This window comes from Pleurodeles waltl, chromosome 12, assembly GCF_031143425.1.
Source record: "Pleurodeles waltl isolate 20211129_DDA chromosome 12, aPleWal1.hap1.20221129, whole genome shotgun sequence".
In the NCBI taxonomy this organism is placed as follows: Eukaryota; Metazoa; Chordata; class Amphibia; order Caudata; family Salamandridae; genus Pleurodeles; species Pleurodeles waltl.
Genome location: NC_090451.1, coordinates 231,186,683 through 231,210,089, shown reverse-complemented (window position 1 = coordinate 231,210,089; position 23,407 = coordinate 231,186,683).

Here is a 23,407-nt window from a genome sequence, read left to right as displayed (position 1 = left end):
TTTTAAATGCTTGGCAATTCTTCCCCCCACCGGAGCGAGAGACAGAGAAGAGAGAAGCTGTGACTCATTGTTTTGACTGTCCTTTGGACGAGGACGAGCAAGGACGGGGGGCATTTTTTCCTCTTCCTGGGCATCGAGGATAGTGATGCGACCGACCATGTTGTTGGTGTTGTGGCACCCAGTGAGCGGTTTAAACCCCCTGTTGTACATGAAGTCGGTCATAAGGCCTGTATCTTCGTCTGAAATCTTTTCGTTTTTCAAGCCCCATTGCCTTGAGAGTGCCTGCCTCCACTTTCATTCTGGCAAATTCCTCATCGGTGTGTGTACCAAAAAGAGACAATCCGGTGAAGGGAAGATTTAATATTCTCTGCTATGCTTCAGGCTTTAACCCTGTAAGTCTTAGCCATGATAAATGCCTTGTAGCGATGCCGTGAGAATAACCATGAGCGGAGAGATCGAAAGCATCAGCTGCCCCGCTAATGACCTGGTTTGACACTAGACTGCCCTCTTCTAAGATTTCCTGAAAATCTTGTCTATCTTCTTTAGGTAGTTTTTGTGTAAACCTAGAAAGGGAGTCCCACAAAGACCTAACGTACCTGCCAAGCAATGCTGTTGCACTGGACACCTTCATGTATGATGCCGAGGTACAACACATTTTCTTCCCCATTGAGCCAAATTGTATACTGTCTTTATACGCTGGTGCCGTCGAGGATGAAGCAGTGGCATGGGTCTTTTTTTCCAGCTGCCACAATCACCAAATCTGGGAGAAGCTGATTGGAGGAAAAAAAGGGTCTTGATCAGATGCCTTATATTTCTTCTGGAATCTCAATGGTACAGTTCGAACAGACGCTGGAATAAGGAAAGTCTGCATAGCAGGTTTGAGAAGGCCGGGTGCTAAAGGTAGTAGTGGTCTGGAGGAAGATCTGTGATGGAGTGTTTTAAAAAATGACCGAGGACGTATACACAGATGTTGCAATGTCTATGTTTAGCTTTGTCACTCCTCTGATGAGGACATCATTGAATGTAACCAGGTCGTCCATAGCGGAGACTCCAGATGAAGGGGAGTCTGACAGCACTGGTGTTAGAAATGGGGTCTCTAGGTGGCAGAGGTATACACAGTTGTCTAAGTAGGGACCACAATCCTAGTCAGGGTAAGTCACTCACAATCCAAATTATCCTGTGCCTACCCTCTGGTAGCTTGGCACTGAGCAGTCTGGCTTAACTTAGAAGGCAATGTGTAAAGTATTTGTGCGATAAATCATACAGTAACACAGTGAAAACACCACATAAATACACCACACAGGATTTGAAAAATAGATTATATTTATCTGAATAGAATAAGGTCAAAATGACAAAGATTCAATAAGCACACATTGAAATATCACTATTGCAAGTTCAAAGAGTCTTAAATCTTAGAAATCAACAGTTGTCCCTTGATTACACAAAGCACCTGGTTTGCGTAAAAAATAACATGCATGGAGAACGCAGAGGCGATGCGTGGAAAAATATGGTGTGTCAGATTTTCTGATGCAGTACAGACGATGCGTTGTTTCTTTCCACGCTGCAATGGGCTTGCGTCGCTTTTCCGCCTTCAGTCTTGGTTCCTCACTGCGATGCAGGGATCTTTTTGACGCCCAGGGACGATGCAGGGAAATGCTGGGCGTGCTAGAACAAGTGTTGCGTCGATCCGGTAGGGCGATGTGTCAAAATTTCTGTTGCGTGGCAGGGGCTGCCTCAATTTTCCACTGGGGGAATCAACTGTGTGTTGTTCTGGTTCGGCTGGGCGAGGATTCGGTAGGGAGTCCATCGAATTTTCTGTCACAAGGCAGGCGCTACGTCGAATTTCCACTCAGGAAGTGGGGCTGCGTTGTTCCGGTTCAGCTGTGCAGTGATTTCTCAGTCGCAAGGCAGGATGTGTGTAGTTTCCGGCAGGATGTGCATCAATTTTCGGCGCACAAGGAATTTCCTGAAGAGATGAAGTCTTTTTGGCACTGAGACTTCAGAAAACAGGAGGCAAGCTCAATCCAAGCCCTTGGAGAGCACTTCTCAGCCAAGTCAGAGGTAAGCAGGGCAACAGCAGGGAAGCAGCCCTTCTCAGCAAAGCAGTCCAGATGAGTCCTTTGGGCAGCCAGGCAGTTCTGCGTGACAGGTTGCAGGTTCAGGGCCAGAAGTGTCTGAGTTGGTGGGGTAAGAGACCCAGTTCATATACCCAAAAATGCCTTTGAAGAGGGGGAGACTTCAAAGAGCAGTTTTGAAGTGCACAAGTTCCCCTTTCAGTACAGGCCTGTCTGCCAGGGTCCCAGTAGGGGGTTTGGCAGTCCACTGTGTGAGGCCAGGCCACTAGCCTTTGAAATGTAAGTTTCAGGACCTCCACCCTTTCAGCCCAGGAAGACCTATTCAGTATGCAAATGAGTGAAGGCCCTCAATCTGACCTTGGCGGGCGGCGGAGGCCGCCCGCCAAAGTCCCGCCGTCAGGTTACCGTTCCGCGGTCGAAAGACCGCGGCGGTAATTCTGACATTCCCGCTGGGCTGGCTGGCGGCCGCCTTCAGGCCGCCCGCCAGCCCAGCGGGAAAGAGGCTTCCACGATGAAGCCGGCTCGGAATCGAGCCGGCGGAGTGGAAGCTGTGCGACGGGTGCAGTTGCACCCGTCGCGTATTTCACTGTCTGCGCAGCAGACAGTGAAATACATTTAGGGGCCCTCTTACGGGGGCCCCTGCAGTGCCCATGCCAGTGGCATGGGCACTGCAGGGGCCCCCAGGGGCCCCGCGACCCCCCCTACTGCCATCCGGTTCCCGGCGGGCGGACCGCCGGGAACTGGATGGCGGTAGGGGGGGTCGGAATCCCCTCGGCGGCGCAGCTAGCTGCGCCGCCTTGGAGGATTCCAATGGGCGGCGGTACACTGGCGGGAGACCGCCAGTGTTGCCGGTCCGACCGGGGCTTTACCGCCGCGGTCGGAATGCCCATTGGAGCACCGCCGGCCTGTCGGCGGTGCTCCCGCGGTCCTCCAACCCGGCGGTCATGGACCGCCAGGGTTGGAATGACCACCTGAGTGTCCTGTGTTTGTGGTTGTTTGGGTTAAATACACAAGTAAGCTGTCAACCAGCCCAGACATTGATTGGAGACAGTTTGTAAGGCACAGATGGCTTTTAAATGAGGAGAAATTCTCACTTTCTAAAAGTGGCATTTCTAAAATAGTAATATAAAATCCAACCTCACCAATAAGCAGGATTTTCTATTACCATTCTGGCCATACTAAATATGACCTGGTTACCTCTTTCGGATCAGAATCTACCACTCAAAAAGTATATGAGGGCAGTCCCAATGCTAGTCTATTAAAGGAGCAGGCCTCATAGTAGTGGAAAATGAATTTAGGATTTTTCCACTACCAGGACATATAAAACACACATGTACATGTCCTGCCTTTTACCTACATAGAAACCTGCCCTAGGGGTTACCGAGGGCCTAACTTAGGGGTGACTTATATGTAGAAAAAGGGGAGTTTAAGGCAGTGAAACTGCACACACAGGTCCTGCAATTGCAGGTCCGAGACATGGGTAAAGGGCTACTTAAGTGGGTGGCACAATTAGTTTTGCAGGCCCAACTGTAGAAAATAATTTACAGGCCCTGGGCACCTGTAGTGCACTTTACTATGGGCTTACAAGTACATCAAATATGCCAATTGGGAATGTATCAATGTTACCATTTTTGAGGGAGAGAGCATATGCACTTTAGCACTGGTTAGCAGTGGTAAAGTGCGCAGAGCCCTAAAACCAGCAAAAACAATGTCAGAAAAGTGGAGGGAGGCAGGGAACAAGTTAAGGGATGACCACCCTAAGGCTGTCAAGTTTAACAGGTGGTGAATAGTCCCTTATGGAGGAACGAGAAGTTGACGACTAAGAAGGTGATCTATGCCTTCTTTGAGACCTGGAACGGTAAAGGTGACGTGATCTGGACTGAGATCTGATGTGTGTAGATCTAGATGGAGATCTGTGAGACCATGGTTCTTTACTTGGTGTTCTCCCTCTGAGTGGACTCCTAGATCTGCCTGCCTGGCATCCTTGATAGCGTACGCGTACTGGATGGAGAAGAGGTTCTTGAATAGTCTGAACCCGGAGTCAGATGTCATCGAGGGAGACACGGAGATTGTAGTGGGGACTTATTTGCCCCTGGCCCGTCTCTTCATGAATAGATCCAAACTCTGTGGAAAGAGATCTGCTTCTCGACGTTGAGAATCTTGGCTGCGATGTCGAGCTGGGCCTCTCACGCTATCTTCATATCTGACTTAACGTTGATAGTACTTGACATTGAGCGTCTCCCAACGTCGATACTGGACACTCCGTAGGTGGAGTCGACATCGCGTGATGTGAGATAGGCCTTGGCGTCAAATCCTGTGCTGTCGACATCTCTTGTAGCGTTGGATTAGTCGACGGTGAGCCTGCCACCGACGATGTAGCCTGTCTCAACATAGAATGACCCTGTTTCGACGGTGATTTCTTGTACGTTGGTTATGTCGACCGGATTGGGACTCTTGACGTCGATTTACAATGCCTCGCCGGTGACTTCTCCGATGTCGATCTTGTCGACATCAACAGCGGTCAGACTGGCACTCTTGACGTCAATCCCGACTCCGACGAGGAACAGACAGGTACTTCTTTCTTCCTACCTGATGACTGAGGGGAGGAACGTCAATTCTCCTTTGGCTTCCCTCAATGTTCCAGAGAGGAGGGCACCATAAAGGAGATTTTTGCCCCCCCCCGCCACTTGAAGGTCTCACCTTTCCTCTCTATTGAAGTGCATGAAGTCTACTCTTTTCTCTGTCTTTGAGAGTTCTTCTTGACAAGGTTTTACAATGGTAACATGTCTCAGGGTTATGAGAAGCTGATAAACAAGCAATGCAGACAGGGTCTGAAATTGCCATCTTTCTTCCACAGAAGGGACATTTGTTAAAAAGAGATGGAATTTTGACTGATAAACTCTAGTTTTCAGTCAGGAAATTGTGTAAAAGTACACAATGTGCTTAAAAACATCAAGTGAAGTCAAATTTATTGGAGCTAGTGCTCTGGGATCCTTTCTGAAGGAGCCTGGAAAAAGAACTGATCTAACTGTCACCTTTCTCTGACCTGAATGCAGCCTATTGGCTAAAAATGTCTGTGCTTTTCATTAGTTTTCTCTTCAATAAACTATAGTACTGTTATCTATGTCTCCTTTCTATCTGAGTTTCCAAAATTCTGGAGTTCTTTTTCATATTTATTGAAGGAAAACGTAACAAAAAGTAGACATGTTTTTTACCTTTATAACATAGGCTGCATGTATATGTATGTTTGTTCATAATGTATATGTCTTATGAGCTCAAAGGTCCCCGCATGCGGGCGTTAATATTACAATGCTTATGACTACTGATGAGGATCCTCTGGAAGAGAACTGTTCTTTTAAAAGGCTGCATAGTCTCGCCTTTTGCTACACACTGTCTCACTTGTTATTCTGCTCTTTTATAGCAAGTATACATTACTCCATTGCCTTTGTGACTAGGAACACACTGCAAATTTTTGTTCACCATCAGATCTTTCCTAAACCAGCCAAATGACTAAGACCTTTCTCACCACTTTAGCACAATTCAAGGCTTTTCTATGCAAACTACGGCGGTCATTATCAACATGGCGGGAAAGACCGCCAACAGCGGCGAATGGAAACCTGCCATATAATGATAGAAAAACCCAACCCCGCCAAAAATTCCCATACCACCACTCCCGCCAGGACCCTGTCAGCGGGAATCCCGCCCCACCCCACCCTGCCACCGCCAAGCACACCCACATCCCGCCCTCCAAATAATGATGCACAAATCATCTCGGCGGACAGTGGAAGCCGGACAACCATTGGTGGCTGCGACCGCCACGGGCAGCAAGTGGGCCCAACAGCAACAAGTGCACACATTGGCTAGGCCTATCACCCACACCTGACACACTTCAAGAACACCATAAAACACCCCCAGACACACCCCACAATCCCTTGCAATGAAACCAGGACCAGAAGACGGGGAGCACCAGAGCCAGACAGAGAACGCCAGCAGACAGGACACGCATATCGAACCACACAGGAGCACCCATGCCCCGTCCCCAATCCCAACGCCATCCACCACCCTCACCATGTCCCCCCCAAAAAATCCACGCTTCACAGAAAGGGAGCTAAGGACCATGGTGGACGAGATCCTGAAGGTAAAGCCACAAATATTCAGGTCCGAGGTGCAGCACACACCCATTGCGCGGAAATTGGAGCTGTGGCAGACCATTGTCAACAGGGTGAATGCAGTGGGACACTAACTATCTACGCACCAGGGACGACATCCGCAAGAGATGGAACGACCTGCGGGGGAAGGTCAGGGCCATGGCATCCAGGCACCACATCGCAGTGCAGAAGACTGGGGGAGGACCGCCACCAACACCACCAGACTACACCGACTGGGAGAAGAAGGTACTCGCCATCCTGCACCCAGAGGGACTCACTGGAGGAATGGACTCGGGTAATTCATCTACAATTACCCCATATACAACACATCTGCAATGCATGCACCACGCCACCACACCCACACCCACCTAGACCCACACCCCACCCAGCTATTACCCACCACATCCACCACCCTGCATTACCCACATTACTCCCGCTGTGCACAGCCACCCACCCCTGCACGTACCCACAATGGAATAATAACTCCCACCACAATGTAACCCCACCACTGCCACTAAATGCAATGTCCACCTCACAAAGGCACCCTGGAAGGCCACTGAAAGTCACACCAGCACAAAATTGCACAGTTCTGTACACCTGACACCCTCATGCATATGTAACAGACATGTCTATGTCTCCCAACAGGCACCACCACCCATGCAACCCTAATGGAGGGGACAAGGAGTGCCACAGCACTCCAGGGAGACAGAGGCACATCACAAGACCTTGGCAAAGGACCCCTATGCACTGATGAACAGGCAGGCCCCTCACACAGCCCTGGATGCTCACCATGCAGCAGCCCCACCCAGGAAAACACTGTCACCCCTAACACCTAGTCAAGACCAGCAGGCCAGGGGAGGCGTACCCACACCAGTGGACCCAGGGCACAGACAGGTGGAATACAGCTACAGAGGCCACACTCTCCCACTCCCAACATGCAGGAAGGCGAGGGCCCCAGTACAAGTGGCACATCAAGACCTGCGCAGGGGACACAGGCACAGGGGGCCAGGGCAAGGTCAACTGCCCCAGTGGGTCAGGGAGTAGGTCACCGGATGGATGCAGCAGCCCAGGACGTCATTGCAGAGGTATTGGGGGCCTACCAACATACCCAAGACAGGTTGGCACAGATTGTGTCCACCCTGGAGCAAAGTCAGAGGATGCAGCTGGAACAACACCAACAGGCCATGAAGCAGTGGAAAGAACGCAATGCCACAATGGCCACCATTGCTGGAGCACTGCTGCAGTTGGTCAACAAACAGTCAGACACCCACACCGGACAAGAGGCCCCCACAACAGTCCTGGACAACCAGCAACAGATGACCCAAGCAGCAGAAACAGCACAGGAAATACCCTCCCAGGAATCACAAGGGTCAACCATGCCACAGCAAGAAGCTCCATAACAGGCGCCCAAACATAGTCCCAGGCCAAGATATGGCACTGGAAACCCAGCTAAGAACAAGCCCCACTCCAACATTTGACACTGCTACTACTGCAAAGCAACCATCCCACCCATTCACCAACTACACTTAGCTGAGGGCTAAATAAAGTACTATACTACAAATAGGACCCACCTATGACATCCAACAGGGCTGCCACCAAGTCGGTTTTGAGGACACCCAACCCTTACGACTTCCATCACTGTACATAGCACATTTCACTGTATTCGACCAATAAACAACATTTCTCACCTGTAACACTGTCCCCTGTCTTCAATGTTGAACAAAGTGGAGTATGGATGCAACTGGCAGGGAACAACTTTATTGTCAATTTGTGCTTGGTGGTGGTAATGTCTGTTTCAAATTATGCAAGGAGGGAATGCATATATTGTCTGTCAGTAACATGCTGCAGAGGTCCAGGTCTCGCCTATCATGACCAATCCCCCCTATACGACATGGCACACTTGCAGTATCAGTCACTAACCACAATTACAGGCTTAAGTCCCACACAGTTATTGGAAGTAGAGTTGTATCAGTTGGTTCCTGGAATTGACATCTTCCCCTTCCTCATCCTCACCATCACTCTCCTCACCTCTCTGAGGTAAATGATCAGGACCTATAGCACCCTCCACCTCCAAAAGGGGGATAGAAAGTCTCACAGCCACGTTGTGCAGCATGCAGCAGGCCACCACTATTCTACACACCTTATCAGGCCCATAGGCCAGGGAACCCCCAGAGATATGTAGACACTGGAATCTATACTTCAGGAGACCTATAGTACACTCTATCACCCTCCTAGTACGTCCATGGGCCTCATTGTATTTCCTCTATGCATCCGTCGTGGGATTCCTCACTGGTGTCAGGAGCCAACGCAAGTTTGGATAGTCAGAATCACCTAGAGAAATGGGCAATACAGAGTCGTCATTGTAATGTCCCTTAGTCAGACAGGCTGGTTTTCTGCAATGTGTCAGTTAGTGACAGGCAAACTTACCTATGATCCACCCTCTGTCCTCTTGTAGTTGTTCCATCTTCTGTGGCACACTACTGTTCCTCAAAACAAATGAATCATGGACTGAACCCAGAAACATGGCATTCACATGGGAAATGTACTGGTCTGCAGTACATACCAATTGGATGTTCATGGAGTGAAAGTTCTTCCTGTTTCTGTACAGCTGTTCACTCACTCTTGGGAGGATGATAGCTATGTGGTTGCCATCGATGGCACCTGTGACATGGGGAATGTTTGCAAAGGCATAGAAGTCAGACTTGATGGCAGGGAGGTCAGCACTTTGGGGGAATCGCACATAGGACTGCAGATGTTGTACAAATGCATTCAGAAACCTTGTCAGTACCTGGGTGAACATTGGCTGTGAGAAACCAGCACCCATGCCCATTGTCACATGAAATGAGCCTGTGGCCAGGAAATGGAGTGCGGAGAGCACCTGCACCTCAGTTGGAATGGCATGCTGATTACGATTTCCGGGAGCCAGTGCAGGATCCAGTAATGCACATAGGTCCTGAATAGTTGCATGTGTGAGTCTGTAAGTGATAGTGATCTGACGCTCCACCATGGTCCCCATATCCACAAGTGGTCTGTACACCGATGGTGCCCTTCCTCGCCACAAGGGTCGTTACCTATGAGGGGTAAGAAAAAGGAGTGATGTGCACACATACATTGGCATATTTGCTAAATACATGCAGTGCATTGTTCATAGTAGTGTCTGTACAATAACTGCAGCCTGACAGATGTACATGTACATCACTAGGAGGGAACAGAGTAAATCATGTGTGATTATATACTCAATGGATAGAGGCCTAGGTGCTTCATATGGCTAGTAGCCCCAGCACAGTGAGTATTATGAATTTCAAGATGCGTAGGTGATGGCAAAATGTCTGCCTACTGTAGTTCTGCCCCTTCGTTGTGGAAGTGACCTAATACCGCTAGCGGTTGACGTCACAGCGTACAGCGGTGTTGACCGCTGTTCGCACCCTCATTGGCTAACATGGATGCCAATGGTGAATCCTGGCATATCATGATCGCTGCCAGCGGTGACGGTGCATAATGCCGCAGAACGTACGCGCGTTTGTCATCGTTTGATCACTTGACTCCCTGATCTTGTGCGGACAGGTACTCCACTCTGTGTACTGCTGTGGGCTGCCTCTGGCTATGGATGTTCCACGTGGTGCAGGGGAAAGGGCCCGACCTTCACCCAGGAAGAACTGGAAAAACTAGTGGAAGGGGTCCTGCCCCTGTATGACAGACTCTACGGCCGGCAAGAGGTACAGGTGAGTCCAGGTTTGGGGGGCACTGTGTGAGTAATGGATGGAGTGGATTGCACAGATGTGTGCTCCTGTGAGCCAGGAAGGGCCTTGGTGCATGGGATGCTGTGTGCTACTGTCCTGCATGTCTGGGAGTACTGTCTGTCCTATGTTTGACAATCTGCCAGCTGTTGCCATCGTGCAGGTGCCTGACCTCTGTGTTACAGTTCTGTGTCACCCAACTAGGTCAGCGCCCACCAGAAGAGGGCACATTGCCATGCCATCGCCAAGGAGGTACGGACCCTGGGGTCTACAACCGGCAGAGCACCCACTGTCGAAAGAGGTGGGAGGGAGCTGAGGCCCCGGCAAGTGGGAAGGCAGCGGCCCACGGATCCTCCGAGGCAGAGACAACAGACACCCAGGGGACCAGTGGGTGGGAGGGCGAGGGGAGTTCCACGGGGGAGGCTACTACCACAGGAGGTAGTGACTCTGAGACCTCCTCCGATGGGGGTCCTCCGGCAGTGGCGGACCCTAGTGGACACACCACTACCGTGAGATCTTCCACCACCACCCATACCATCAGCGCCCTCCCTTCTGCTCCCCACCGAGTTGCCTGTGCCTGCCCACCCAGAAAGGTGGCCGTCTCCTTCGCCCCAGGCACCTCCTCCCCTGCCCCAGTCAGCTCTGCTGCCCTCACAGAGGAGGCTATTGACCTCCTGAGAACCATCTCTGTAGGGCACACAACCATCGTCAATGCCATCCAGGGTCCGGCTTCAGAGGTGCAGCAGACCAATGCCTATCTGGATGGCATTCACGGTGCCGTGTCTGCCCTACAGAGATCTTTTCAGGCTCTGGCCTCCTCTTGGATGGCAGCCAGTTTCCCTGGCCATTCCGTCCCCCCTCCAACCTCCTCTACCCCTTCCAGCACACCACTCCCTTCACCCGTCCAAAGCACACAATCAGACCTGCTTACAGGCACATCAACACACAAGAAGCACAGTTCCAAACACAAGCACCACACCTCCCACCACAAGCATTCAAACTGCCAACAGACACCTGCACACACAACAACGTCCACTTCCCCCAGTGTTCCTGCCTCTTCCGCCTCCCTGTCTGTCCCCTCTACATCCACACCCTCATGCACTGCACCTTCACTCACTGTTACTGCTTCTCTTCCAGCACTCACCACAATAGCAGACAGCCATACATGCACCCCATACACCACACCTGCACTCACCACCTCTACTGTAGTTGACACATGCAGCACACTCACCAGACTTGCAGACACCCACCCAACATACATCCACACTAGCTGTCTGTCTTCTCCCACTGTGTCCACCCCCACCTCCCAAAACACTCAAATGCACCAAGACACCCACCCCTCAGACATCCACCACACCACAGCATACTGAGCAGTCACCTGCACCCACTACAAGCACACCTACACCCCATACATCAACTCCCTCTGCCTCCACTCCCACGCCCACCCCAATTGCTCCCAAGAAACTTTTCCTCTCCCGTGCATACTAGTTCCAAACCACTGGCCCACCCCGTCTTGTCCTAAAACGTGCCCACCTCCTTGCCCTTTCAGCTCCTTCCACATCACAGCCCACCCCGGTCCAGCCTTCCCATTCCCGTGCCCCTTCTCCGGTGAAGAAGAAGGCCCGCTCAGAGCCTAAGGCATCCAGCTCCACCGAGCCAAACAGCCCCCATCCCCTTCAAAGGAGAAGCCCACCCCCCGCCCACAACCTCCTCACGCAAGTCTAAGTCCCACCCCCGTCGGAAATGTTGATTCATGGGGTCAGGCACAGAGGAGGGAGTGGGATTTCTTTTGGAGAAGTGAATGTGCAAGCTATGCTAATAGGTGCTAGAGCAGGTGCAATACAAGTTCACACGTGTATGAAGAAGATGCAAAATGAAATCACAGGGGTATGGGGTGCTTTAAAGTTTATTTATAGGATAATGGGAGCTGCAAATTATGTTTCTGGAGATTGGCAAGAGGTGCATAGATGTTTATGGGTTTATGAAGATGCTTATAGATTAAACCGAGGGACAGGTAGAAAGTGCAACATTTGTTCATAGGACACATGGGAAGTGCTATGTTTTCTGATAAGGTCAGTGAGATATTCAGATGTTAAAGTGGAGATTACATAATGCCACATAAGCAAAAGTGGAGGTTATATAATGCCACATTGGCAAATGTAGTGCGAAAGGCGAAGTGGGACAGCCATTCGTCTTAGCAATGCCATGTCCATCGCATGGAGGCAACCCTGTAACTCCAGTACCTTAAAATTGCCATCTCGTCTCTGTCAACATGTCCATACCATTGTCATGGTACTGCTGTCACAGTATCTTTGCCATGGCTGAGCAATCAATATGGCTGCACCATGTTTATGCTATTGCCATTTCTCTACTGTCACCAGGATCTAGCCATCACATGTTCCTGTTATTGCCAGGCCCTGATAGAGCTAGATTCCTGCCCTTACCAGGTTGCTCCCATTATAATGCCATGCTATTGGTATAGTTTTGCTGTCAACACTTGTGTGCAATTCCCCTGGCTCTAGCATCACCATGGCCCTTGTAATCTTAGGAGCGCCGTGGATGAGGTGCCGAAGTCCTTTTTTATTTTTAAGGCTACACAATACAGCCCCTGACACCGAACGACTTGGTAATCTTTTTGCTGCAATTTAAGAGTATAAAGCACATTCTATAAATTAAACCATGCAACTAATGATAATCCAAGTTAGTCAACAATGGGGTAGACAACTATGGCTGTGAAGTAGGAAAGGTTGAAAGTGAGGGGTAATCCTGCAGCAGAGGCCCCATTTGTGTAAAATCACTGTTAACAGGTTAGTCCAGACTGCATCTGTGGTAATGAATAAGCTTTCAGTTCCCTTAACCCCAGTGCCCACATTATAGCCCCATTCCCCTCCTCTCGTGTTTTCTTTTGTTCATGGACCACTGAGGATGTACAGACCACATCTCCATCACTTCAGAGCAGGTAGTGTCCACCTCTTAGCTCCATTCATCTCTGATGGTTCCATTTCTGGTAGCCTTCTTTGCATGGACCATTAAAGCTACACAGATCTCAACCCTATCACTTAAGAGCAGAGGCTGCACCCTTTTGATTTCTATTCACCAATATGTTGTCTTCTTCTGTCCATGGACCAATGAAGATGCATATGCCATATCTCAAGGAGTCTACCACTTAGCTTCCTTAACCTTCTTCTGTGTAACTTCAGTGAACCAAGCAAAGACAATACAAAAGTGGAACAGATTTCACCTCAATCATCAGAACAAGGGCTGCTCCTATTTTGGACCTATTTACAATTGCTTTAGCATCTGTCCCGAGACCACAGAAATTGCACAGGTCACAAATCAATAATTTCAGAGAAGAACGTGTCCAGCTTTGAACTCCGTTCATCTCCCTCAGTTCCACGTTGTCACCTTTGCATGAACAACTGAAGCTACTCATACCTCCCCTTATCAGTTCAGTTCAAGTGTTCTACGCTGCTTTATCTTCTTCTGTCCATGCACTAATGTTGATGCACAGATCACATCTTCATCACTTGAGAGAAGGAAGTGTCCTCCTCACTTTAGGGCATAAGTTCTGGTCGCACAGCTTCTGCAGAAAGCAGCTGCTGCTTCACTAAGAGTGAGCATCACTTGGAAACACTGATGAGGACTAAGAGATGAACATGGTCAAAGTCACAGGGACCAAATGTAAAAAATGATTAGGTGGCAAGCAATGTTCCCTCTAAGGTGCGCGAGTAGGCAGCTTCGCACACAGCAATCGATCTCCGCGCAGGGGGCACACTGGAGGACACATTTCAAAGGAGAAACTTTAAGGTATAAGTGTAGAAATCTCTCAGAGGAGCAATAAAACAAAGGAGGCTAATTAAACCTGAAAGGCAATCATTTGCACCTGTGGATGGGGTGATCGCCATCGTATTTGGCAGCGTTTAACTTTTATTGTAGTTCAGAACACAAAGACAAACGCTGCCATATATGACAGAGATCATCCTATTCACTGATGCAAGATGATTGCTTTTAAATATTTTCAGGGCTCTTGCAGGGGTGCTTACCGTTGAATTTGTTTGCTTGCTGTAGGAAGTTGGCTCTGTATATACTATTTCAAAGTAAGAAATAGTGTGCACAGAGTCCAAGGGTTCCCCTTAGAGGTAAGATAGTGGCAAAACTAGATCATTCTAATGCTCTATTTTGTGGTAGTGTGGTCGAGCAGTAGGCTTATCAGAGGGTAGTGTTAAGCATTTGTTGTACACACACAGGCAATAAATGAGGAACACACACTCAAAGACTTACTCCAGGCCAATAGGTTTTTACGTAGAAAATATATTTTCTTAGTTTATTTTAAGAACCAGAGGTTCAAGTTTCGAAGTAAACACATGAAATGCAAGGTACTTCACATAAGTAAGTTAGAAACTTTGAATAAAAGCAATATCATATACAGTCTTTGTTAAAATGTCAATAAGCTATTTTAGAAGTGGACACAGTGCAAAAATCAACAGTTCCTGGGGGTGGTAAGTAAAGATTAGTTTGTGAGGTAAGTAAGACACTTACAAGTCTCAGTTCCTGGGCATAGGCAGCCCACCGTTGGGGAGTCAAGGCAACCCCAAAGTTACAACACCAGCAGCTCAGGGCCGGTCAGGTGCAGAGGTCAAAGAGGTGCCCAAAACACATAGGCACCTATGGAGAACAGGGGTGCTCTGGTTCCAGTCTGCCAGCAGGTAAGTACCCGCGTCCTCCGGGGGCAGACCAGGGGGGTTTTGTAGAGCCCTGGGGGTGGGGGGGGGGGGCACACAAGTAGGCACACAAAACACACCCTCAGCGGCACAGGGGCAGCCAGGTGCAGTGTGCAAAGCAGGTGTCGGGTTTCAGATAGGATTCAATGGAGGGACCCGGGGGTTACTCTAGCGGTGCAGGCAGGCACAGGGGGGGCTTCTCGAGACAGCCACTACCTGGGCTAGGCAGAGGGTCGCCTGGGGTTCCTTCAGGTCCTGGGTGCTGCGGGTACAGTGCTGGTTCCAGGCACCGGGTTCCTTGTTACAGGGAGTTGCGGTCAGGGGGAGCCTCTGTATTCTTTCTGCAGGCGTCGCTGTGGGGGTTCAGGGGGGTCATCTCAGGCTACTCACGGGCTCCCAGTCGCCGGGGAGTCCTCCCTGTGGTGTTTGTTCTCTGGATCTCGAGCCGGGGGTGTCGGGTGCAGAGTGTGAAGTCTCACGCTACTGGCGGGAAACGTGAAATCTTTGAAAGTTGCTTCTTTGTTGCAAAGAAGTTGCTGGTGTTGAGCAGGGCTGCTGCTCACGGGAGTTTCTTGGCCCTTTAGTCCATGGCAGTCCTCTGAGGCTTCAGAGGTCGCTGGTCCCTGTCTGATGCATCGCTGGTTGCAGGTTTTCAAGTCAGGAGACAGGCCGGTAGGGCTGGGGCCAAAGCAGTTGTCTTCTGTCTTCTTTGCAGGTTTGTAGGTCAGCTGTCCTTCTTGTTTCTTCAGGTTGCAGGAGTCTGATTTCCTGGGTTCGGTGTCGACCCTAAATACTCAATTTAGGGGTGTGTTTAGGTCTGGGGGGCAGTAGCCAATGGCTACTGTCCTTGAGGGTGGCTACAACCTCCTTGTGCCTCCTCCCTGAGGGGAGGGGGGCACATCCTTATTCCTACTGGGGGAATCCTCCAAAATCAAGATGGAGGATTTCTAAAGACAGGGGTCACCTCAGCTCTGGACACCTTAGGGGCTGTCCTGACTGGTGGATGACTCCTTGTTTTTCTCATTATCCTCTCCTGCCTTGTCCCCAAAAGTGGGGGCAGTGGTTGGAGGGGTGGGCATCTCTACCAGCTGGGCTACCCTAGGGTGCTGTAACAAAAGGCATGAGCCTTTGAGGCTCACCGCCAGGGGTTACAGTTCCTGCAGGGGGAGGTGAGAAGCAGCTCCACCCAGTACAGACTTTGTTCCTGGCCACAGAGTGACAAACGCACGCACCCCATGTGGCCAGAAACTTGTCTGGTTGTGGAAGGTTGGCAGAAACTGGTCAGCATTTTACAATAAATCCCACACTGGCATCAGTGTGCATTTATTGTGCTGAGAAGTTTGATATCAAACTGCCCAGATTTCAGTGTAGCCATTATGGAACTGTGGAGTTCGTGTTTGACAAACTCCCAGACCATATACTCTTTATGGCTACCCTGCACTTACAATGTCTAAGGTTTTGCTTAGACACTGTAGGGGCCTAGTGCTCATGCACATATGCCCTCACCTGTGGTATAGTGCACCCTGCCTTAGGGTTGTAAGGCCTGCTAAAGGGGTGACTTACCTATGCCACAGGCAGTGTGAGGTGGGCAAGGCACTCTGAGGGGAGTGCCATGTCGGCTTAGTCATTTTCTCCCCACTAGCACACACAAGCAGGGTGGCATAAGACATGCTGCAGCCCTTAGAGACCTTCCCTGGCAGCAAGGCACTTGGTACCAGGGGTACAATTTACAAGGGACTTTGTGCCAGTTGTGGGAACAAAGGTACAGTTTAGGGAAAGAACACTGGTGCTGGGGCTTGTATAGCAGGGTCCCAGCACTCTTTCAATCATAACTAGCATCAACAAAAGGCAAAACGTCAGGGGGAACCTTGCCAAGGAAGGCATTTCCTTACAGCCACCATACCTCAGATTTCCAGCACGAGTACAAATAAAGGAAAATAAGAGGTGTAAATAGTGGTGAGCCTTACAGAGGAGTAGGAAGGGCCGCAGGTCAATCTATGAAAGATATCAATACTGAAGAATCCCAGCATACAGAAAACTTGTTTTTTCTCCAGTACTATATCTTTCATAGATTCACATGCTTGAATCAGACTAGTAAGCAGAACTAATTTAACAATGGAGGTGGGTAAGGCAAATCATCCCACCGTGACCAAATAAGACAGCATGACTAAACTTATTAGCATGCATTTACTACCGACATCTAGAAAACATTATGTGACAAACCACAATAAAGTTAAGGGAGAGAAACATCACAAGTTTCAAGTTTATTCATTTAGTATGTTACAGAACTCCACTGGAGGTCCACATACCATGATACATATTTATTTTTAAAAAAACAGAAAAAATAAAAAGATTAAGCTTTCCTAGACAGTTGATTAAATTAATAAAATGTTAAAAAACATTTCATTTGGAGGAATGAGGAGGGCTTGTAATAACTCAGAAGCAGTACTAAAGGTAAAAGTGAAACAAATAGGGCGCAGCCACCTGCGACGATGAAGCAACAAGGCCGGACAAATTAGAACAACATGTTTCAAATCTTGGACGCCGCTATGGCAAAGATTACAAATGGCGGAGCAACCAAACCATCTGGCCTATAATTTATTAAGGGGAAGCTTCCACTGTCGCAGCAGGAGCCAGAATCTTATCACCCCATGGGGCTTGGTCCAGATGAGGTATGGCTGTGTAACCCTCGGCCTTAAGGTATCAGATATTATGTGAAAGCTCTGCCTGTGTATGTAAGTTTGGATGTCCTGGTGGAAACTCAACGTCCAAGTTGCGTTCCTGAGTGTGGATTTGAGCAATGCTGGAGAGAGAGTGAAAATTACAGAAGAGTCTAATTGCAGATGATTAATGACATATAGAAAATTCCTGCAGATGGTATATTTTGTTCTATGGCTGGCTAATCATCACTACACGTCCTCAAGTAAACCGTCCAGCAAATTACTGCAGCCAGACCTTGAATGAAGGAACTGCGAAAGCCCAGCTCAAGTCTTTATGTTGGTGCTGAGAAGGCAGAGTTTACAGATAAGATATTCCTCAAAACATGTCCCTCGAGTTTATCGAGAAAGACCCATTTTGAAATTGAAATATGCTCTATGCCAGGGGTATCTTTACCCGGTAAACCTCTAGGAGATGTTTAAAGTGCCCTCTGTATAGGGCGTTCAGACCGTTAGCTTGGGATTGAACATTCCTCTCATTGTGCTCGATATGCTCTCTATCTTTAAGGTTCCCACAGACCATTTTACCCAAAAAGACGTAGGAGGTTACTCTTTCGAGGTGTTGGGCTCCCAAGGTCCAGCGAAAATTACTGTACTTAAGTCTTTTGTTACGATGAAAGCACATAATTTTGTTTTTGGAGCAATTTACCTTTAAAAAGTGGACAAACCTCACAAAACAATACTGCATATGAAAATAACTAACAACTGCATACCTAAGTGCAACAGGATTCGTAACACAGCCTGTCCAACTGCCACATCAGCCTTTCTTAATATACCCAGACAGTAATTATTCGCAAAGGTAGGGGCATTAACCCATGCCTATGCCCGGCAGATGTCTGGAAGCGACACGCCTGCAAACAGGGCAGAAAAAGCAGACACTTTTGACATAGAAGGTGCAGACATTCTTGTAATTAACAGTCGTCCAGTTTTCTTGTGACAAAAAGTGTTGGTTGCAGACACCCAACAAGCTGTATTTGCCTCTGATAGAGCCTGTCCCTTCCTTAGTCAAGCAAATAACATCAGTTCATCAGATTTTCTGAAGTCTTTGTTCTATCAAGGTAGAACTTGAGACAGCATCTGACGTCTAGCGAATGCAAGGTTCGCTTTCCTGCTAATGATGGGTTACTGAAGAATGTTGCAATACGATAAGTTCATTCAGGTGAAAAGAGTTTTGTACTTTCGGAATGAACTTAAAGTTAGTTCGCAAAATGATTCTGTCATCCCGAAACAGCAAATATGATTGGTGAATTGTCAGGGCTTGAATTTCAGCTATTCTCCGTGCTGAGGTGAGAGACAACAGAAAGGCTACTTTCCAAGAAACAAATTTTAAACAAGCTTTATGAACTGGCTCAAAAGGAGTTCTCATGAGCTGATACAAGACCATGTTAAGCTGCGAAAGCACAAGAGGGGACTTCACTGATGGGTAGAGTCGAAAAGCCCCATCATGAGCGCTTTAACCAGTCTGTTAGACCATAATGAATGTTCCCCTGAATGCCATATAAATCTGGAACAGCTGCCAAATATGAGTTAATCCTGACCCCGATAGGCATAGCAGGCAAGGGAGTATCTGCTCAGAAGTGGAGGAGGAGAGAGGATGCAGAGACTGAGAGCTACACCAGGAGCAGAATCTCTTCCAGTTTGCAGAGTAACATTTGGTCGTGGAGACAGCTCGAGCATGCTGGAGAACTGCTCTGCAGTGCTCAGGCAGATTTACTGTCCCAAACTCACTGTCGTGAGGAGCCAAGCCAATAAGTTGAGTGAATGCATCTGTAGATGGACAACGTGCCCCTTGTTCGTTGACAGAAGATCTTCCAATGGTAGGAGTGGCAAATGTGTGCACTCTAAAGGACCAAGAAGCTTAGTGAACCACTGCTGCCTGGGACACTGAAGCAATAAGATGGCAAGGTTTCTGCTTCATCTTGTGAATGACGTTGGGGATGAGTGGGAAAAAAGGGAAAACGTATGTGAACATCCCCATCCATGCTAGGTGTAATGCATTTCCCAATGATCCTGCTTGCTGGAATCTGCAGGCGTGCAGTTTGCATTTCTTGTTGAGCAAAGTAGCAAAGAGATCCAGCTTTGGAGTTCCCCGGTGTTGGAAGATTTACATTAACTGCTTTTGATTTAGTTCCCACTCGTGCCACTGGTTGTCTGTTCTGCTTAAGGAATTTGCCCATTCATTCTCCACCTCTGTTACATGTTACACCTTCAGGATAATGCTGTGGGCGATCAACCATTCCCAGATTTGTTGAGCTTGAGTCTGCAGAATCTGCGATCGTGTACCTTCCTGCTCCAAGAAATAAAACATTCTTGTAGTGTTTTCACGAAGACTAAAGAATTGTGGAGCCTGTGAGAAAAAATGCTTTAAACTCCAGAAGGTTTATATGTAATAATTACTACTGAGTGGTCCAATTCCCTTAAACCTCCAAATCCTGCATATGGGCTTCCCAGCCTTCTAGGGAGCCATCTGTTTTCATAACTACCTAGGGTTGCTCATGAACAAATGAAAGACCCTGAGAGCTATTGGCTGTGTTCATCCACCAAGACACTGTCAACTTCAATCGTCAAGGTAACTGAAATTATGTCCTTGAATGTTCCCTAGCACTAGACCCATTGAACGTCTGGTTGTTGGTGCAACGGTTGCATGCGAAGACGACAGAGTATCAACGGGATGTAAGGTGACATTCCCAACACTGATTTGTACTTCCGGACAGAAGTGGACCTTCTTGCAGAGAGGAAGGTTGTTATTGATTTGAGCCGATGAATCCTTTCTGCAGTTGGGAAAGCCTTGTAAACCTTCGAGCCCAGGACTGCCTCCAGAAAAACAGCTGACCCGGACGGGGCTGAAGATGATTTTTCGTTGTTCAGCTTGTGGCCTAGCTCCTTGAATAGCCTCAGACAGGCCCAAGTTGATTTTCTTGCCAAGTGGAAAGTGGGTCCTTTTATGAGCCAGCTGTCTAGGTATGAAACACCTGGTGCCTTGTTCTCCTCAGGAAAGCCGCCATCAGGGCCATGCATTTGATCGTGGAGGCCAAACGTAGCCCAAAAGGAAGCACTTTGAATTAATAATGGCACCCTGCCATCTTGAACCGCAGGAATTTTCAATGGTTCCAGTGGATGGGGATATGGAAATACGCATCCAGAAGATCCAGGGATGCCATGTAGTCTCCTGTATCTAAGAGCTGCAGAATTTCCTGTAAGAACAGCATCCTGAAAGAATGTTTCCTTTTTTTTTGTTTTTTTGTCCTCATTCACTTGTCCAGCCTCTCGATGAGGGAGATCAGTTCAACTAACATTCAATCTCCCCCTAGAGACTCCTGTCCAGGACAGTCCGCATCTCTGATTAGTAAAGCCTTACCGGCTCGCCTTCAAAGCTGCCGGAAACCCGCCTTGGTGTAATCACAGGACAAAACCTCATTCTTGCGATTCCAACCATCTTTTCAATGGGTCCCAAAATTTGTACTTTTTATTTGCTTCCTCTTTATCCCTTACATCTAAAGTTAGATTACACATTAATTAATCCTTCCACTCTAGCGCCGTCGGGGGACAAGCACTTATCCATTTCTTACATATCTCCCGCCTTGCCAACAACATCATATAGAAAAGTAATTTGGCATTATCTTTTGTTAGATTCCTGGAATCCAATTGACAACCAAAAATAACCAAGGAGGGATTTACCTGGTACTTTAAAGGTATAATTCAGTTCACTATCTCACCAACCTCTTTCCAAAACAAACTGAGCTGGGGACACTCCCAGAACATGTGAATGTCGCCTGCTAGATCCATGCCACACTTTTTACAGCTAATCGAGGTACCTTCCATCAATTTAGACAGTTTCCCTGGGGACCAGAAGGCCCTGTGAATGGAAAACAAATGATTTCTTCTTAGACAGGCAGATTTGACTGTAGAATACAATAATGTAAAAGATACTTGCTATAATTCTCTTATCTGTACTCCTGGCAAGCATTCTCCCCAGATTTCTTCAGGCAAGCGAAATTCTCCATCCACCTTTTCAATCAATGTCCAATACCATCTTGCAACTTCTTTCTTTCCCGAAAGGTCTTGATATAGTAATTCTTCCAATTCGTTAGAACCACCCACCTCTTCTTTGACGCTCTTCACCCAACTCCATATTTGCAGGTATTTAAATTGGAAAGATATCCATCTACCTTTATATTAAGGTCCTCATAGGGGAGTAACTCCCCGTCAGTACAAAGCTGTCCCCATTGTACAAGCCCAGCCTCCTTCAAAGGTTTAGCCAAGGCGTCTCTAGTCCATTCCGGTGAGCCCGGAGCATCCCAAAGAGGCGCATATTTACTATAAAACAGTAACTTGGTAGCCCTCCTTAGATCATACCAAACGTTAGCAGAGCCTTGCAATATTTTAAACCCCACCTTTTTGAAATATTTAGGATCCCCAAATTTATAGAGAAACCCTAACTGTGTATCATAATTGGATTCCATCATAACTTTAAGAACTTGCCCCAACTCTGAAATCTTTGACCCATTCAATGCCCCCCTCATGTTCTTAATGAAAACCGCCCAAGCATAATATTGAAGATCCGGCAGCGCTAACCCTCCCTTCTCCTTCCTCCGTCTCAATTTCTTCTATGCAATTTGCACACCTTTGGAGGCCCAAATAAAGCTGCTAATTCTACCCTGTAATTTACCCAGCCATTCTTTATTATATTTCAAAGGGACCGCATTGAAAATAAATAATAACTTGGGTAATATCGTCATCTTCACTAAATTAACCCTCCCGAAAATAGTTAGAGGTAGATTAACCCAACTCTTCAATAATTTACTGACATCTAACATAACTCTCATAAAATTAACCTCTGCTATTTTGTCTATATCTTGTGTGATCACAATGCCCAAATATTTCAATTCCTTCTTAATTAAAACACTCCCCTCTCGCATATTCCAGGTCATAATTTCAGTTTTTTCCTTATTAACCGCATAGCCAGCAATTTCCCCAAATTCCCTTGTCAGTTCTTCCAATGCCGGTAGGGTTTGCTGTAGATTTGCTGTGTACACCATCAGGTCATCTGCATACAGAGCAACTTTCCTACTCCAAGCCCCACCTCTAAACGGGACTATCTTCTGTTCTCTTCTAATCTTGCAAGCCAAAGGTTCAATATACATGTTGAATAACAATGGTGATAGTGGACATCCCTGTCTAGTTCCCCTACAAATTTTAAAGGGGCGCGTTAAAGTACCATTGACCAAGATTTTTGCCTCTGCATTCTGGTATATTATCTGCAATGCCCTAGTAAATTTCTCTCCCACATTAAAAACCTCACAAAGGGTACACAGATACGCCCAATTAACTCTGTCAAAGGCCTTTGTGGCATTGATCATCACTAGGGCCAATGGTTCCTTATATACTTTAGCTATGTCTATGGAGCCTATCAGGCTCCGAGTCAACTATTGCATGTATCTCCCTTTTACGAATCCTTTTTGATCTTCCTGAATCAATTTACCTAAAGCTCCCCCCAGTCTCCTTGCCAGAACTTTTGTAAATACTTTATAGTCACAGTTTAATAGAGAGATCGGCCTATACGAGTCACAGCTTTTGGGGCCCTTCCCTGGTTTTAAAATCAGAGTAATAATGGCCTCCTTCCAAGAGGCGGGACACATACCCCCTTCCAATAAAATATTATTACACAATCCAGTTAGGAATTTTGTTATACTACCTCCTAATGCTCTGTAAATCTCAAAAGGTAATCCATCTGGCACTGGGGCTTTCGCCAGCTTCCCTATCTGTATACATTGCTCCACTTCTTCTTGCCCGATAGGATCATTCAAAACCTTATTATCCTCCTCTTCCAGGGCAGCTAAGTCCAAATCCCTAAAACATTTTTTAACTTTCTCTGGTGACACTTCTAAATCTTCTGTATACAGCTCCTTAAAGTGATTTCGAAAGACCTCCCGGATCTCGTCATTACTATTACAGATGAGTCCTGAATCTTTATCCTGAATTCTAACCACGTTATTCCTGCCTATATTT